This window comes from Eptatretus burgeri, chromosome 4 (genome assembly GCF_056783735.1).
Source record: "Eptatretus burgeri isolate ZD-2024b chromosome 4, Ebu_testis_v1, whole genome shotgun sequence".
In the NCBI taxonomy this organism is placed as follows: Eukaryota; Metazoa; Chordata; class Myxini; order Myxiniformes; family Myxinidae; genus Eptatretus; species Eptatretus burgeri.
This window is the reverse complement of record NC_140964.1, coordinates 62,523,637-62,542,310: the sequence shown is the minus strand read 5'-3', so window position 1 is coordinate 62,542,310 and position 18,674 is coordinate 62,523,637. Positions and strand designations below refer to the sequence as shown.

The 18,674-nt window shown below is 43.3% G+C and overlaps 1 protein-coding gene across 2 annotated transcripts in view; it reads left to right on the top strand.

Moving 5' to 3' along the window:
- Positions 1-18,674, top strand: part of LOC147028193 (inactive dipeptidyl peptidase 10-like) — a 504,934-nt gene that overhangs the window by 15,201 nt on the left and 471,059 nt on the right. The window lies entirely within an intron of this gene.

The following is an 18,674-nucleotide window of genomic DNA, read 5'->3' as shown; positions in this document are numbered from 1 at the left end:
TGCAAAATCTCCTCTTAGGCGGCTGTTGCTTACAAAGCTGAGGAAATGAGGTGGTTTGAGAAAGAAGGAATGAAACATAATGAGCAAAGGGATATCTGTTGTTGTGCAAGTGACATGCTCTTTACTTGGTGGAGAAACATCAGGTACAGTACTCAGATGCTCTCATTACAAAATCAAGAGTGAGAATTGCTTTGCAATAAATGTTCCCAACCAGTCCAAGTGAATGTTCGGGAGATACATTTTTTTTTTCCTTTTAACGCACGCTCAGGCTGATACTGGAACCAAAATGAAGAAGAAGAAACTCTAACCAGCTGTTTTTGGTTTGTTTCAAGGCTTTGTCGACTTCATATTAAAAACTACCGGGTGGCCATAAAGTCTGGAAACATAGGAATGGTGAGGGAATGGTTGGATGATAATTCCCCTCACTGGATTGGATGACGTGGCCCTGTGGATTGGGCTGCATGCTTGCCAGATCTGAACCCCTTGATTCCTTCTGGGGTACACTGAAGGTGCAGGTTTATTCAGTGAAAATCAGACACAAATCATCTGAGGCAACACATCATGGATGCATGTGCAGGGATTGATGGAAATGCTGTATTAATGCACAACGCACATTAAAATTTTGCACAGCGCATTGAACTGTGCATTTCTCATGAGGGACAACACATTGAACATGACATGTAATGTCATTGAACATATCATGTATTGTAATGTAATGCCAATAAACCATTTATAATGTATATTCACCTATGTTTCCAGACGTTATGGCCATCCTGCAGAATGGCACACTTCGGCGTTGAAACATCAGATATGCCTCTGCCCACATTATTACATGATTATACATGTACCAAGTTTGATTTAAATCCCTGAACCCAGATTCAAAACATGAAATAATTCTGGCTGCCAGACCATGTGTCCGATCAGGTTGAAATTTAAAACTTATATTCCCCAATACTACTAGATCATAACTTTGAAGTTTCACGTTGAAGTTTCAAGAATTTTTTTTTTTTTAAAGATTACCATTCAATCCAATATATGGCTACCAAACCATGTGACCTATGAATTATTATTTGTGAACAACCTGGTATTCCCAAGGCTTGGAAACATGTGGATGAAGTTTCCCCTTGATCTGTCAAACTGTTCTGGGGAAAAAGATTTTAAAAGGTTTATTCTTCAAAATATCACAGCTGCCAAACTATGTGACCTATGACATCATAGGTGGAGAACTTTTTGTTCCTCATGAAAAGGGCAATCATACCTGTGATGTTTCACCTCAATCTGTTCAGCTGTTTCGGAGAAGAGGTTTTTTGATGGTTTTTATGTAAAAAAAAAACAAAAAAACTGCCAAATCACGTGACAGATGACGTCATAAAACCCCCTCCCCCCATACAATTCAGCCCAAGATGACCCTCAGAAATTTTCATACTCATTGGATAAAGCATTTGACGTGTGCAATTATGACGTCATAACGAAGCCACCAATAACATCATCAAAACTAGAACGGGCACTCTTAGAGCGCATATCTTCGCCGCAGCCACTAGTTTGAACATGGCATGAGAGTGAAATGAGGAACTAAAATTCCACTAAATCTGCTCGGGAATTTCGCAAATTTAAAGTCCATGATCCGGATTTTGTGAAAGGATTTTGTTATCACTGTTAATTTGTGCAACAGATGTCCTGTACATAAGGCGGTGACAGGAGCAGCACGCATAAATCGGTCCCTCTTTTATTTTGGTTCTGAAACTTTCAGCGCATTCTGCAACAGTAGGTTCAAAAGAGGTTTTTAAACGCCGCCTTCTCTTTGTAGTTTCTCTGTTTGAGATTCTGCGTTGATCTGTCTGTTCAGGAGTTTGTACTTCATACGTATGTTGCATTCTTTGTCTCATTGAAGATCTGCGTTTGTCCGTCTGTTGTTGGGTTTCAGCTTCAATTTGGTTTTGCATTCTTTGTCTCATTGAGAATCTGCGCTTGGCTGTCTGTTGTGGTGTTTCCATTTCGTAATGTGTACGCATTCTGTCTCTCTCAGTTGTATTCCGTGACAATGCCTCCTTCTGGTGTTTGTTGCAGACGATATTGTTTGACAGATTGGCAGACATGTTCTCTGCGTTGTTCTTTGTCATCATGGGATTCTTCTTGCATTCTTTTTCGCGCTGTATCTCTAAGAGTTGCACGACGGCGTTCAGTTTTATCCAGTGACTCCCCCCGCCTGATTGCCCGAGCAGATTCCCTTTTTGAGGCAAGACGACATTCAGTTTCTTCTGCAGATTCCTGCTCACGGCGAACACGATCAGCGTCCCTCTTGTTTTTGCGTCTTTGTTCAAAACTTTTTGACCTTGAACGCGACATGCTGGTGTTCTGGAGAAGTTGTCCGACACGTTCTGTACGCTCAGCAGTGTCAGGTTGCGATTCGATGTCCATTGGTGTGGGCGCGGTTTTATCAGAAGTGTAGTATTGCTGTGTTTGATCAGCTGAGTCCGCTCGTTTACGTCTCCAATCTCTTCGTGAGTCAATACAATCTGCAGTTTCTTCTGCCGATTTCTGGTGACAACGGACACGCTCAGCGTCCCTTTTCTCTTTGCGTCTTTGTTCAAGACTTTTAGACCTTGAACGCGGCAATTTGATATTGAGTTGTTTCTTTGCTTCAGAGTGTTGCGGCGGAATCTTCTGTTGAAAGTTCTTCTGCACAGTGCCAGTTAAAGTGCTGATATTAGCCCGGAACTAGCCACACTGGGGTGACTACAATGTGTAATGTGAACGTCATCCATATGCAAACTCGAATTAAATGCATGTTGTCAAGATGACATCGGCATAAATATCCTGTACAAGGCTGACGTTAGCATATATATTATGACTGTAAAGTGTAATGTGACACGTCATCAGTATGTAAAGAAAACAGTAGGTGCGATGCAGATGACTTCATCGGTAAAACCAACGCAAGGCAATGTAAAGAGAAGAAACTTTTATGTGATGACATCAGCAGGGAAAACCGATGAAAGGCAATGCAAATAGAACAGTAAATGCGATGCAGATGACGTCAGCAACGGGGAAAACCCACGCAAGGTAATGCAGAGAACAGTAAATACTATGCAGATGACGTCAGCAGGGGGAAAACCCATGAAAGGCAATGCAAATAGAACAGTAAATGCTATGCAGATGACGTCAGCAGCGGGTAAAACCCACGAAATGCAATGCAAATAGAACAGTGAATGCTATGCAGATGAAGTCAGCGGGAAAACCCACGCAAGGTTATGTAATGAGAACGGTAGATTTGATGATTTCGATGACATCAGCAGGAAAACCCCACGCAAGGGTGACGTAATCATATTGTGAATGCAATGTGTAATTTAACACGTCATCAGAGTGCAAACAATACCAAAATAATATATGATTACGAAGATTTCAGCATCAAATAGATATCTTAGGGATTAATCCGACACCAAAAATATGAAGCATATTTACAACATGATTTAGTGCCTGATGTTCATGTACAGTTGTCTCCTTTGCAGCAAATTGACGTTCAATAAAAGTGACCTCGTTGACCTTTGCCACTTCTGGGGATTTAAAATTTAATACCGAATATTTAGGCGTTAAGTCGATGTAAACTACAGCAGAAGTGACAGTGTTACAGCAACCTCCCACTCCCCCCCCACCCAACCGCTCCCTTGGGTGACAGCATTGTACATGTGTCATATTAGAGGGTGGTGAATTGAATACTGAACATTTGGCGTTGATTTGATGTAAATGGGAACAAATTTGAAACTGTTGTCACGAAAAAATGAGTTTGACCTTGTTGTGACCTTGACTTTTGATCCAATCGCTTCCAAAATCTAATCGATTTGTCCTCTTATGATGTCAAACATGTCACAAAAATATCAGCCGATCCGCCTATTATTATTACCTTTGTGTTAAGTTGTCCACAACGCATCTCAATACAAATATGCATTTCGTGACCCCCATGACCTTTGACCCACAACCGCTACCTAGGGTGACAATAGTACTATACCTTGTGTCATTTCAGAAGATGGGGGAATTGAACACTGAACAATTTGGAGTTAATTTGATGTAAATCGGAAACATATTAACCGTTTTCATCATGAAAAAAACGATGTTGACCTTTTTGTGACCTTGACCTTTGATCCGATCGCTCCCAAAATCTAATGGATTTGTCCTTTCATGGTGCCAAACAAATCCAAATCAATTAAAGCCTCTCTGCGTTTGTTTTTTTTTTTTGCATTAAGTTGTCCACAACGCTTTCTGATATAAATGTGAATTTGTGTGACCCCCAACCGCTGCCTTGGGTGACAAAAGTACTATACCATGTGTCATATTAAAGGATGGGGAATTTAATTTTGAACATTTTGGAGTTAATTTGCTGTAAATCAAAACAAAATTGACAATTTAATCGTGAAAAAACGATTTTGACCTTTTTGTGACCTTGACCTTAACCTTTGATCCGATCGCTCCCAAAATCTAATCGATTTGTCCTCTCGTGATGCCAAACACATCCACAAAATTTCATGACAATCTGTGAAGTGGTTTTTGTGTAATGTTGTCCACAACACTTACCAATCAAAAACTCCATTTTGGTGACCCCCTTGACCTTTGACTTCCACAGACTAACTAGGGTTGCAAACACTATACCATACGCTATATCAGTGGATCGGAATTTGAATACTGAACATTTTGGACTTAATTTGATGTAAATCGGAACAAAATTGACACTTTAATCGCAAAAAAACGATTTTGACCTTTTTGTGACCTTGACCTTGACTTTTGATCCGATCGCTCCCAAAATCTAATCGATTCATCCTCTCATAATGTCAAACAAGTCCACAAAATTTCATGACAATCTGTTAAGTGGTTTTTGCGTAATGTTGTCCACGACGCTGCCCAATGAAAAATGCTTTGTGGTGACCCCCTTGACCTTTGACCTCCAACCGCCAACTCGGGTTACAACAACACCATATAATATGTTATATTTGAGGATAGGGCATTGAATACTGATCATTTTGGCATTAATTTGATGTAAATTGGAATAAAATTGATTGTGTTATCGCGAAAATAAAAATGTTTGACCTTTTTGTGACCTTGACCTTTGATCCGATCGCTCCAAAAATCTACTCGATTTGTCTTTTCAGGACAACAAACCTTCCCACACAATTTCAAGCTAATCCGCTGTAAAGTTTTTGTATAAAGTGATCCAAAACATTGTTAATACCATTTTTGGTGACCCCCTTGACCTTTGACTCCCAACCTCTAACTAGGGTAATTACGCCACACTTTCATGTGGCATAGCCTAGAATGTAGAATTGAGTAATGAACATTTTGGTGTTGGTTTTATCTCGTTCGGATAAAAATTGACCACGTTATGACGAAAAAACGATTCTGACCTTTTTGTGACCGTGACCTTGACCTTTAATCCGATTTCTCCCAAAAGCTTCGCCTGGCGTCCTTGAGTAACTGCACATCATCTCTGAAAATTTCATGCAAATCGGTCCAGCAGTTTTTGCGCAATGTTGTCTGCACACATATTTACCAATAAATAAATACACAGGGGTCAATACAATACCTTCGTCAAACGAAGTTTGCGAAGGTAAAAATGACACTTATTTCACATGGGGAGTACTTAACATGTGCCAAGTTTCAATTTTTGCTACGGGGTGGTTTCGGAGATACAGAGGTCAACGTTTTTCCTTTTTTTCCAGCAAGGCCGTCACACCACATGACTGAAATGTCATGGTTATCATTAAAATATTCCACATGAGTAGTCGTACCCATGGTAAAAAATTTGGATCAACTGGATAAGCGGTTGCAGAGAAAAAGGAAAATTACCACGGACGGACGGATGTATACACGGATGGACAACCCAAAAACATGATAATGCCTTCGGCGACATCGTCAGGAGAGGCATAATAACCCGATTTACATACATGAAGCAAAAACATGCATACGGCTTATGTGCATATATCATACGACGTGATTATGTGCCTGAGATCATTCCAATTGCACTGGGCCATGGACTAACACCTAGGCCTAAGGCCTGAGGCCTGTCAATCTGTGCTACATCACAAACCAATGTCCATACTTTTGGGTCTTCGGGAACTTTTTGGGACTTTTGGGTTCTCGAGGCCTTTTGGATCCTCAGGGACTTTTGGGATTTTTGGATCCTCGGGGTCTTTGGGTCCTTGGGGAATTTTTGGGACTTCTGGGTCCTCGGGGACTTTTGAGTCCTCGGGGTCTTCAGGGCCATCTTTAGAGGTCCTCAGGGTTTTGGGGGGGGATCTTCAAGGGTCTTCAAAGTTCGAAGGGGTCTCATTGGCTTCAGGTGTACACCATTGTGTTCCACCCCGGTGTTGCACAACAACAGGTTTGGATATACTCCAGTCCATGACGCTTCCTTGATGGTCTGTAAAAGCTTTAATTGTATTTCACTTTTCAAGGTTAAAATGAAATCACTCGGTTTTATATTAGACTAGACGACCCGTGAACCCGTTGGGTTCCCGTTGTGACAGTGGTTGATCAAAAAGTCATTTCCTAAAAAACAAACAAACAAAAAAAAGGCTCCAGCAAACTGTACCGCTGAGGTTGTTTGCATTGATCAAATAATACCGAAGAGTACTTGACTGAATCGGTAATTGATTTTTAATATTTTTTTTCGTTGCCCAATTTGAATGAAACTTGATATTGCGCTTCATCAAAAAAAAAAAAACGGAAAAAAGTAAGTCGAAGAAATTATTGTGTGTAATCTTCTAAATACAATTTTTAGGTCATCTCTACTGAGATGACCTAATAAAGATCGACCAAATTTCTGTCCGTACGTCCGTCCGTCAATTTTTCTTTCCAATCTTAATGAAACTTAGTATGTGGGTAGAGGTCGATGAGTGTTGCACAACGATATAACTTTTGTCCGGGTTCAAGGTCAGGATCAAGGTCACGAGGTCACGTAAGTTATAAAAATCGCCATTTTCCAAACCTATCTAGTCTGCCATTCTACAAGATATTCGGCAACTGTTTATTGATTATGATAGTAAAAATATTATCTTGTATCTAACCGGACAGATTTTTGAATTTCCTTCCCGTTTGATCGTCACGTGATCTGGAAGATGGCCAAAAACGCCGATGCGATTCGCAAAGAAGGAAGGAAGGAGAAATGAAATATAAATATAAAACACATTTTTAGCCTTTTATATTTATACATTTTCCGCCGAAGGTGCAAAAGTTTCAAAACCCGAAATGTAAACGTCGGCATTTATTTTCAAAATATAATTCCGTGCGCGCGCGCCAAAATGCCGAGTCATCTTTAACCAAACTGCGCAGTTCGAGCTGCTCAGTAGAACTGCGCAGTAGTCTTCGGTCATAACTGAACATTGAGAACTTGTGGTATTATAGAGATGACCGTCACCCCCACACGGGGTAATATTATTTATTAATGAACACAGAAGTATTAGATCAAAATGGCGATGCTTATTTTATGCTTAAAAATAAATCCTTCTTTGTCTATACTAAATGTTTGAGATTTTTTATTAAATAATTTCAAGAAAAAAAAAAGATAGCTCCAGCGAACTATACCGCTGAGGTTGTTTGCATTCATCAAATACTCCCGAAGAGTACTTGACTGAATCGGGAATTGAATTTTTAATAATTTTTTTCATTGCCCGATTTGAACGAAACTTGATACTGCACACCGCAGGAGAATGGTGAGTAAGGTGGGCCAAAAATTTTTGTGCTATCGTGTACCGTTTTGCCTGTATTTCGGGAACATACATACATACGTACATACATACAAGAAGAGAGTTTTAGTAATTAATAGATGAATGTAATGTGAGTGAATACTTATTTTACAAAATCCAAATCACTACCCAGCACGAGAGTTCACCTAAATTTTCATTCCTCTCCAGCAGCACCGCTCCAGGTCTTCCATTTAACCTGATGTGTTTGTACACAGCATATATTTACACACACAGTACAGTGTAGTGCAGTACATCCTGCCTAAACCCTGTAAAAGAAGGTGCCTTTGGGTCGTTTATTTATTTTAACAAATAAATATTCAAGTAAACGTAACAGTGATGAGTGTAATAAACAAAAGTAATGAAAGTGATGTGAAGGTTTGTGATGACCTGCTTTGCAAGACTGAGCATGTGCAAACATTTTTCTGGTCCTACATCACGTTACTGTATCATAGCCATTTCTGATTGATTCCACATAGACTGGTGGGCGATTGTAAAGAGCTCTTGGAGAGAGCAAATTTTTAAGGCTTTTTTGGTGTTGATTGAGTTAGTGGGTTTTTTTCCTTTTAACTATTCAATGGGATTCTCTTTGCAAATCCACGTATCGTTGAATTGTTTTCATAAAGGAAATAATGCGAGAACTTCATGCTCTTGGTTTTAACATTCGGTTTTGATTTAACCAAACTAACATTCCACCTCGTTCCGATTCTTGTTAACTTGGCCTAGTTGACGAGCTTTTTCCCGCCTTATTCGTTGATACTATTTGGCAAGAACTATGATTCTAATTAAAAAAAAAATCGACTACTTCTGATCACCTGACGTCACATTTGTATAACGAGTTTGTCATTGGGCAGACACGATGCAGTGACTCGGCACAGAGAAGGACCACTTTGGATATCCAACGGATCTGCTCCCATCTACCATATTTGTGGTGATCATCAGCTATCGGCTGTCTTCACTTCTGTTGGGTTCCAAAGACAGCCCACATGAAGGATCTTCAGCTCAACCGTTTTTAGTGGCATCTCCTGCTCCACTCACTCAACAGCCCGCTGATGTCACTCTCGGTTCCACCTCATCTTGCATTCATTAATATTCATGCACCTCCCAATGCCACATATTCCTTTTTTTGTGAAAATAACAACTGGTAATGAAACCCCCCCCCACCCCCCAACAACAAAAAAGGTTAGCATGTAATGCAAGACAACATGCCACGTGACACAGTCCTTGGTCCATTCAGGTGCTCGACGATATCTCGTCCCATGACAAACACCTGGGGTAAAAACTCGTTGAGGCTTTTGTTGGACAGAGCTATGTGCCCTATCACCCTTAGAACCTGTCGTACTTCCAGTAGAAAGTACATTTGAGGTCTCAATTGCAGGTGCTAGATGGATTTCATTCCATACTTTCCCATCAGAGAGTCTGAAGGTAGCAGGACCTCTCTGTTCACTGATCTTGAGGGGTTGGGTAAACTTATTTTGTCCTTTCTGGTGAAGTCCAGGTTTCCAAAATCGTATGAAAGAACCACATTGGAGGGTGGAAGGTTTCGCTCGTTTAGATTTCTCTTGTTTCTGTTGAACACTGCATCTCACATCCTCGAGTCTTGCCGCAGGTACGCTGATTTGACGATCCCCAATGTGCAACTTGGTGTGCAATGTACGTCCATGTAGAAGTTCAGCAGGGGTTTGATGAGTTGTTGCATGTCTTGTAGCTCGATACATTTGCAAGAAGTCTGGTACGAATTATTTCCAGGGCTTCCCTTTGAGATCTGCAGGATGTAAACAGTCCTTAAACACTCTGTTGAAGCGTTCTATCTCTCTGTTGGCTTGTGGGCAATAGATAGAACAACGGCAGTGTTTGATGTTTCTTTCCTGCAGGAATGTTTCAAACTCAGTTGAAACAAACTGAGATCCATTGTCAGAGATAAGTTCCTGCGGATTTCGTTCACAACCAAATACTGGAGTTAGGAACTTGATAACTGTAGCAGATGTTACTTGGGTCGTAAAGACTACTTCTGGCCATTTGCTGAAGTAATCAATTAAGGTAATGGCATAGCGACAGTCCACTTGGCCGTTGTCAAGCAGCATTAGGAAGCGGAACTGGTTGCAAAGGTGGAACCCGAGTGACAGCTGTTTTATCATGCATTTGGCAAGTAATGCACGACTTGATGGCAACTTCCACTTGGGAGTCCATCCCTGGCCACCAGTAAAGGCCACACAGCCTTTGTTTAGTCATTACAATACCTTGATGCGTATCATGGGCAAGCTGGATTAACTTGGGGTGAAGTTCTGTTGGCGCTATCACACGGTGAGTGCCCCGGACCAAGTAATCCTCCTGTACAGCCAGTTCATTCCAAATGCTAAAGTAGGAAAGTACACTTGGGTCAATGCCCTTCACATTGCAAGGCTACCCTCTGGAAACGTATCCTTGCACCTTCTGCAGAATAGGGCATCCATTGCAAGCTTCCTGGAATTGTTCCACAGGAACAATGGAGGTGACAATGGAGGGATGGAGGTGACACTTTGGTGTAGGACTATGTCCAATGGGGATTGGGGGAAGTGCTTGTCACACTCCACGTTTCGGTATGTGTGTGTGTGTGTGTGTGTGTGTGTGTGTGTGTGTGTGTGTGTGTGTGTGTGTGTGTGTGTGTGTGTGTGTGTGTATGTATGTATATATGTATATATATATATATATATATATATATACACTCATATATTTTAATGGATTTCAGAATCAGATCCGACTAATGCAAACAAACACTTAGGTCCTCAGACAGTTTTTTTTTTTGTATACCGTATCGAGGCTTGTATGAGAGCAAACACACAACACACAGCAAGAGGGGCGGGAGTGGGAAGGACAAAATAGTGGGGAACGGAGACATTAGGAGATCTCTGGAAGGGAGAGGGATGGGGTGGGAACATGGAGAATACAAGATGGACATTACAGGGACTTTCAAGGAGGAAATCAGGGAATTTGAAGGAGGAGGGCTTGGGGTGGATTAACGGGGGTAGAAAAGATCGAGGATTTGGATGGGGGATGATAAGAGGTGGTGGTGCACAGCTGTTTTGAAGGCCTGGAGGGAAGGATAGGATTGAATAGAGTGAGAGTTTATTCCAAATGAGGGAAAAAAGAGGAATGAAAGAGTGAAGGTGAGCAGTGATTAGTGATTTTGGTAGTTTTACCAGAAGGGGGTTGTTGGCGGACCTTGAGCGCCCTGTGGAAATGTGGTGTGAACAAATCACAGAGAGAGCAGGGTGGGGGGGGGGGGCAAGACTGGAGAGGAGATTGTAGAATACAGAAAGACCACCGACCTGTCTGCGGTGAGAGAGTGAGAGCCCAATGACTCAGCCTCATCGCTGGAGATGCCTATGATCCAAAGTGCCTTGGTTTCCATAGCGTGAAGCTGAGAAAGGTTGGAGGCAGGACCACCAGCCCAGAGGGGAGAAGAGTACTCCATCAGGCTGCGGACGAAAGCTTTGTATGTGGTTAGGAGCTCAGGTGGGCCGAGGAAGGACTTTGCACGATGGAGGATTCCCAGTCGGCGACTGGCTTTGGAGGCCAGGCTGTAAATGTAGCTTTCCCTGGAAAGATCATGGCAGATCATGAGACCCAGAAGCTTGAAAGAAGGGACTTCTTCCAGAGGATTGTTGAGAAAGTGGTTGGGGGGGGGTTTCTATACGGTCCTTTCGAAGAGACATAGTGAGAGTGTGAGATTTGTCCGGATTGAAAGACATGTTCCACGTGTTGGACCAGTTTGTGATTTTATCCAGATCAGCAGTGAGCGAAGAAGCTGCTGCTTGCTGGTCTGAGGGATGACCGATGGTACGGCAGAGGGTGGAGTCATCAGCAAAGAGATAAAGAGGATCTTCCAGAGAATTGGAGAGATCATTGATGAAAACCAGAAAAAGAACAGGGCCCAGAATGCTGTCTTGAGCCTGGACAGGAAGAGGGGATGAAAGAACGCCATTTAGGGCCACACATTGACTGTGACAGGAGAGGAAGTCTGCGAGCCATGAGTGGAGATGGCCTTGGATACCATAGGAAGAGAGTTTGGTGAGCAGGGCAGGGTGCCAGACTGTGTCAAAAGCACGTGATATGTCTAGGGATATGGCTCTGATTTCATGTCCGGCATTGAGGATCTCCATCCATTGTTGGTAGAGCAGAAGCAGAATATCCAGGGTGGAGTGACCTGGCCTGAAACCATATTGATGATCGGAAATCAGGCCATTGGAAAAGAGGAAGGATTTAATGTCTGAAGCGATGATGAATTCCATAACCTTGCTGATGATTGGGAGAAGGCTGATTGGTCTGTATCTTCAATTGTCATCATGCCAGTTGGCTAGGTGTGGGTACATCTCTCACCTGTCATGGCACTTTATTTCCCTAAATGCATGTCCAGGATAGACCCATCCCCATGTTTGGTGGGATTCTAAATTTGATGCGTTGAGAGGGGTATAGAATAGATTCCCTTTCTTATGGGATGGCCTTTTTCTCTTTACGACAGACACATTCATGCACATGAGATAGCCGTTAGCCCAACGGAGGCTGGTCTACCCCCTTTCCATCAGGACACATTGGCTTGGAGGTGGACCATTTATTTACACCTTCGACTTACAGGACATTTGATTAGCACACCGCGGGCTTTTCCTGAGCAGTTATTCTGATGGTCAAATACGGTTGTGGATCATTTACCTCATCCACTATTTTCCATCGACGTTCGACACCCACCTCTTTCACCGATGTTGACGCCCACCTTTTTCCGGCGACGTTTGGCAGCTCTGTGGATGGTTGTTGACGTTTTATGAGCGCTTCACGTTTTCGCTCGGTAATTCTGGCAAATGGCTGCTTTTTGCCGTTCGTCCAGCACCACAAACATGGCATTGTAAGCCAGGCCTGTGCTGATTTGGGGTTGCATCTCGTTCTGGTAAGGAAGGAATGATCACGAGATTGGCAGTTTGTCACATGCAATGATGCACCAACAGGCAAGGTGGATTTGGCTGAAGTCTGCTTGAGGCTTCGCCCAGACTGGCTGCCGATGAAAAGGACTTGGCGACAGTTTTGTGACAGTTGGTGACAGCTGGTTGCGACTTCTTACAGTTCTGAGAGTTTTGTGATAGTTTGTGACAGCTGGGTGACGGCTATTTTCAGCTCCATTCAGTTCCAGTCGGACGGTTGGTGAGCTGGCGACAGTTGAGTTTGTGACAGTTGAGTTTGTGACAGTTGATGGCCTTGCAGCCTTGCAGCTCTGATCACTGGTGACAACTTCTCACAGTGCATCAGCGCCTTACAGATTCTCACAGCATCTCACAGTTCCTCACAGTGCCTCACAGCTCCTTACAGCTGTCCGTTGGTTGTGGCTCCTGGTGGCTCCTGACTGTGAGTGATGCTTGGACAGCTAATGCTGGTTCTGCTCGAGACCTGCTCTTGGCGGACCTGATTCTTGGCGTCTCTGGTTCCTGGGGGTGACGATGTGACGTCGATTGGTGTTCAAGCCTGTTTGCGCGTGGGTGCACAGTTAGGCAGGGCGCTGGCAATGGACCAAGGCATGCTGACACATTTCGGGACATTTTATTTGACGCACGATGACTTATGCTTGGGAAGCCGAAACTGGATTTCTCTCCCCCCCCCCCCCTGACTGATCTGCTGGGTACCCTTGCCTCGTGTTTAATTGTTAAGTAAGTCATAGTGATAAGCATCTGCTCTTTGTCTGTTTTTCTATCAATGGCTAATTCATTCTTTATTTGCTTGAGATTATTTTGCTAGGTTTGAATTTACTTATTTTCACCACAAGGAAATAAAAAGTTCTTCTGTTTTTTTTTTCTTATTAATAAATTCTTTGTTGACGTATCAACCTGTCCGTGCTTGTCCTTTCCTTCCATTGATCCAGCATTGTCTGAACCTAGACAGACTGGGAGGTAATTACCAAACTAATTGACCCGTCATAGTTGGCACACACCAACGATAAACACTCGGCCGCCCAAATTAAGATCTAATCAAGATAAGATTGGTGCTTTGCCGAGGGCGCGCTCCCCGCTCAGATAACCACGTGACCTCTAGTTAAACGGCATAATTAGATGGTGGACACAAACTCGTGGTTAACTGGGCGGCGTTCGTGGTTTTAAAACAAGCCACCCTACCACAACGTTAATTGTGAGCGGTGGCCCCAGGTCCGGCTCTACCGAGGACAACCAGGGATCAACCCCCCTGAGTGACAAGCTGGTGGATCGGTACCCGAAGCCGCAACAATATATATATATATATATATATATATATATATATATATATATATATATATATATATATATATATATATATATATATATATATATACATATACATATATATATACACTACCGGTGAAAAGTTTTAGAACACCCCAATTTTTCCAGCTTTTACTGAAATTTAAGCAGTTTAATGTTTCAATGTACTCTGAAGTTAAAGCATAGAACAAATAAACAATTGCAGATAAAAAAGAAGTAATGGAATCGTTTTGTTGAACAAAATTTAATCTAAAATCTTGACTCATCAAAGTAGCCACCTTTTGCAGATATAACAACCGAACATACTTGTGGCATTCTTTCTCCAATGGAAATCAAATATTGTTCGGAAAGTTCTTCCCAACACTGTTGCAGAGGTTTCCACAAATGTGTTGCACTTGTAGGTTGCTTTGCTTTCACTCTTCTGTCCAGTTCATCCCAAAGCAGCTCAATAGGGTTTAAGTCTGGAGACTGTGCTGGCCATTCTATGATGTGAAGCCGACCGTCTTGTTCGTTTCTCCTAAGGTAGTTCTGACATAGCCTGGAGCTACATTTTGGGTCGTTATCTTGCTGTAGGATGAACCCCTGACCAACTAGGCGTAGACCAGAGGGTATTGCATGGCGCTGCAAAATGCTGTGGTCGCCCTTTTGGTTCAGGATGCCAGTCACTCTGTGCAAGTCGCCGACTGTGGATCCAGCAAAAGAGCCCCAGGTCATCACGCTTCCTCCTCCATGTTTGACAGTTGGTGTCACACACTGAGGAACCATCCTTTTGCCGACTCGACGGCGTACAAAAACCCTGCGTGATGAACCGAAGATTTCAAATTTTGATTAATCGGTCCATAAGACCTTCTTTCAGTTTTCAGTAGTCCACTGGTGGTGCTTCATGGCCCAGGCAAGCCTCTTTTTCTTATTTTGCCATCTTAGCAATGGCTTTTTTTACTGCCACTCGACCTGTCGAACCTGCAGCTCGAAGTCTTCTCTTCACAGTTGAAACTGAGACTTCCTTACTTCGACCAGTGTTAAGCTGTGCTTCAAGCTGCTGTCCTGTGAGCCCCCTATCATGCAAGCTGTTGACTCTCAGAAACTTGTCTTCTGTTTGTGTTGTGGCTTTGGGTCTGCCAGACCTCTTCCTGTCAGAGTTTCCTCCAGTTTCAAAGTGCCTTTTGATGGTCTAGGAAACTGTACTCACTGACACCTTGGCTTCCTTTGCTATTTCTCCAAAGGAAAGACCTACACATTTATAGGTTATCATGGTCTGTCTCTCTTCCTTTGTTTATTGTCCTTTTCTCACCACTATGATAGCATTACACTACTTCCTGCAGTGCAATATTGTCCAAATAATGCTTCAGAGAGTGCAGCAACACAGTCTGTTCCAACACTGCTTTTATACAGACAGAGGGTTTGTAATGAATCAACAAAAGTTGGGTCACCTGTAGGAATTGTTTGCATCAACTTTCAAGGCTTAATTTACTTCCATTGCTGCAGAACAGCTGCAGTTGCTAACCCATTACTTGTTCCCTGAAAAGGGCCTTGTTCCCTGTCTGATTAGATTTGAATTAGGGCGACTGAGCGTTTTAACCGCTGATGCGTGCCGAGTATTTTTGGTCAAATCTGTGGTAATTACCTCCCAGTCTATCTCAGTTCGGACAATGCTAGACCAATGGAAGGAAAGGACAAACACGGACAAATTGGAAATCGACAACTGATTTGTTAATAATAAATTAAATAAATAAAAATAACTTTTTATTTTCTGAGGTAAATAAAGAATGAATTTCAAAGCAAAATCAATCAAAATGCCAGGAAAGAGAAAGAGCAGATGCTTATCGGGGGTTGACTTATTTACAGCCAAACACAGACAAGGGTACCCATCAGATCATTCAGTGGGGGGGGGGGGGGGAAGAATCGGCTCGCTCACCAGAAAGTCGTCTGTGAAGCGAAAACGTCCTGAAAATTCGTGCGTGCGTGTCACGTCCGTCGCCAGCACCCAGCTTTGCCGTGCACCCTCTCGCGGGGCAGCCTTGAACGCCAGTCAAAGTATGCAGGGCACCGAGATCGTCCGTCGCGGGTTTAGACCCTGGTGTTGTTGGTGACCGACCTGTGCCTCCCTTGTTGTCGGCGCTGCTCACTCCCATACGCGCACCACATGCTCGCTTGCTGAAGCACTGGGAAGGACGAATTGTCTCGTTGTTGGCGTTGGTCAGACACCCGCTTCTTGCTCGCTTCTCAAGCTTACTTCTCGTTCTCTTCTCCCTCCCTGGCTTTCTTTCGCCTTCGCTTTCCTCTCTCCCGCTTTTCTCCTCACAGAGCGTACCTCCCGTTCGTTTTATATCTGCGGGCTGTCTCCGTGGGTGCAGTCCGCCCCAAGCTCACCCCGCCCCACTTATGCACGGTTACCATGATGACCCATGCATTCTTAAGAAAGGCGGGTGTCAGAGCTCACGAAAGATTGTTGCTGAGAAAGAATGGGGGCGGGCCTCAGAGTTTGTGAAAGAAATTTGTGTGAACGTGTCTGTCGTAAATAAAAAAGCTTCCCAAAAGAGAGGGGATCTATCCTTTACCCTTCTCAACGCATCACATTTAAGATCCCATGAGACATGGGGGTGGGGCTAATCTGAACATGCGTTTAAGGAAATAACTGTCTGAGGACCTGGATGTGTGGATGCATTCATCAGACCGGATTCTGAAATCCGTAACAATATATATACACATATAAAAATATACACACACATATACTCTATCGGCTATCATTTGCCTCACCTTCTTCCATCAGCTATCAATGGAGGGATGGAGGTGGCAATTTCATCTGCAACAGCATCTTCCCCATATCTATCAGCTTAGACATTCATAGCTTGTCCAGAAGAGGAGTTATCATCGACCGATACGCCGAAGTCCGTTCATCCACGTGGAAGGTCATTCGTTCAGCAACCATATCGACCTTTTGGGGATGCGTGAAATGCTTTTGCGTTGTGGTTGTGTTGTGGTACCATTGAAAGCTGTGCCAGTTTCCGGCCACAGATGGAGAGGTTTTGTTGTTGTCCAATTGATCTTCAAAATACTTTGTGAAGGTGCTCCTGAGGCAACACAATCCCACTCTTTCCTCCAGGGCTTCAAAATGACAACACACCATTACCTAATGTTATTCACCCTCCCTACCCATTATCTTTTCTATCATCATTAACCCTTCCCACATCCAACCTGATTATATGTGCACCTTTCATTTTTTCTCCTCCTTTCCTGTCTGTTCATTCACTTGCTTGTTTGTGTGCCCAACTGTGTCTGCGGACGTCCTCCTGCAGTTGGGTTACTTCTTCTTAGGAGGTTGGTGGCAGGATTTGCACTCCGGCCACCGTAAAACACTTCATTCCGCAAAACCCACAAATTCAAAGAACACTTAAAACCCACTCGTGGGAGTACCTCCTGTGTTGCTGCCCTTTGCAGGGAAGCTCACCGGATGACGGGATTGGAGCAAAGCCTTCGGAACTCCCATTCCTTGATGATCGGAGGAAAAGCACGGGGTAATCTTCCTGGGTCAGATTGCGGTGGTGTGTGCGGTGGTCAGAATGTCTGCAGTTTCTTTCCAAGTTACATGCAGGTCTTGGATCCTCTGGTTAATCGAGGCATCTTTCCATCGATATTTCAAAATGATCTAATCGCGAGAGTCAGCAATGTTCCCAGGATTGTCCATCAACTCGCTGCATTTGCTGTCCCATTGTGTTGGAAATTGAAGCCGTGTCACATCAGTTCTTGAAGCTCTTAATAATTTAGAAACCAGAGCTGCTTTGTCGTCGAGAAATGTTTTTTTTTCTGTCCATAATCGTGAAGCAATGCCCAGAAGGGTAGAAACCAGCTTAACTTGACCGTTTCACACATGCAGGTTTCCCAGCGAGACTTACAATTGATAAAATCGTACATGTAACATCTGAGAACTTTGTTGCAACGACCAAAAGGCATACACCTGGAATAAATCAGCTTGTGATGTTTGACATCGAATTTGCAGACAGGACATCGGCCTCAATTTCCCCACTGAAGGAGGGTGTACTCCAAGATGCAGCCCCCCCTCCCCACTTTCCCCACCCCCACATTTTTCCTTTGATGAAACTACCAAACGAGATTACTGCGCCCTGACAGGTGCAGAGGTAGCTCACTTGCATTTGAGATGTTGAGCCTGAGTTTGGTTGTGGGATTGATGATTCCCAGGCAGGGCCTTTGGATGCATATTAAGCTGGGTGTCCCATCTGCTTAGCATTAGTTGTTGGCCATTAAAGATACTACAACATCTTTTGACGTAGAGTCGGCAAGTCGTCACCACCACCATGATGAAATTACAAATTCCTTTCCAAACGTACATGAGGCACTGCATCAGTGTCATAACCACACACTGCTAGAAATGATGTGACTCGCAGCCATGCACTACATATCCTAACAATCCCTTCCACATTGAATGCTTTGGTTCTACGTGTGAACAATTTAAACATAAGCTGAGGTTACTGATTAGTCTCATGTACATATGGGTGACTGATGCTCATTTTTCCGACCTCTGAAGAAGGATGACAGGCCGAGGAAACCCCACCTGGTCTAATTTCAGCGGCACAACTGGGGCTCAAACTCAAGACCTTAAGATCTTAAGCCAGCCCCCTCTCTAAGCATTAAGCCAACACCAAGCTTTGACACCAAATCGAGCAATACGATA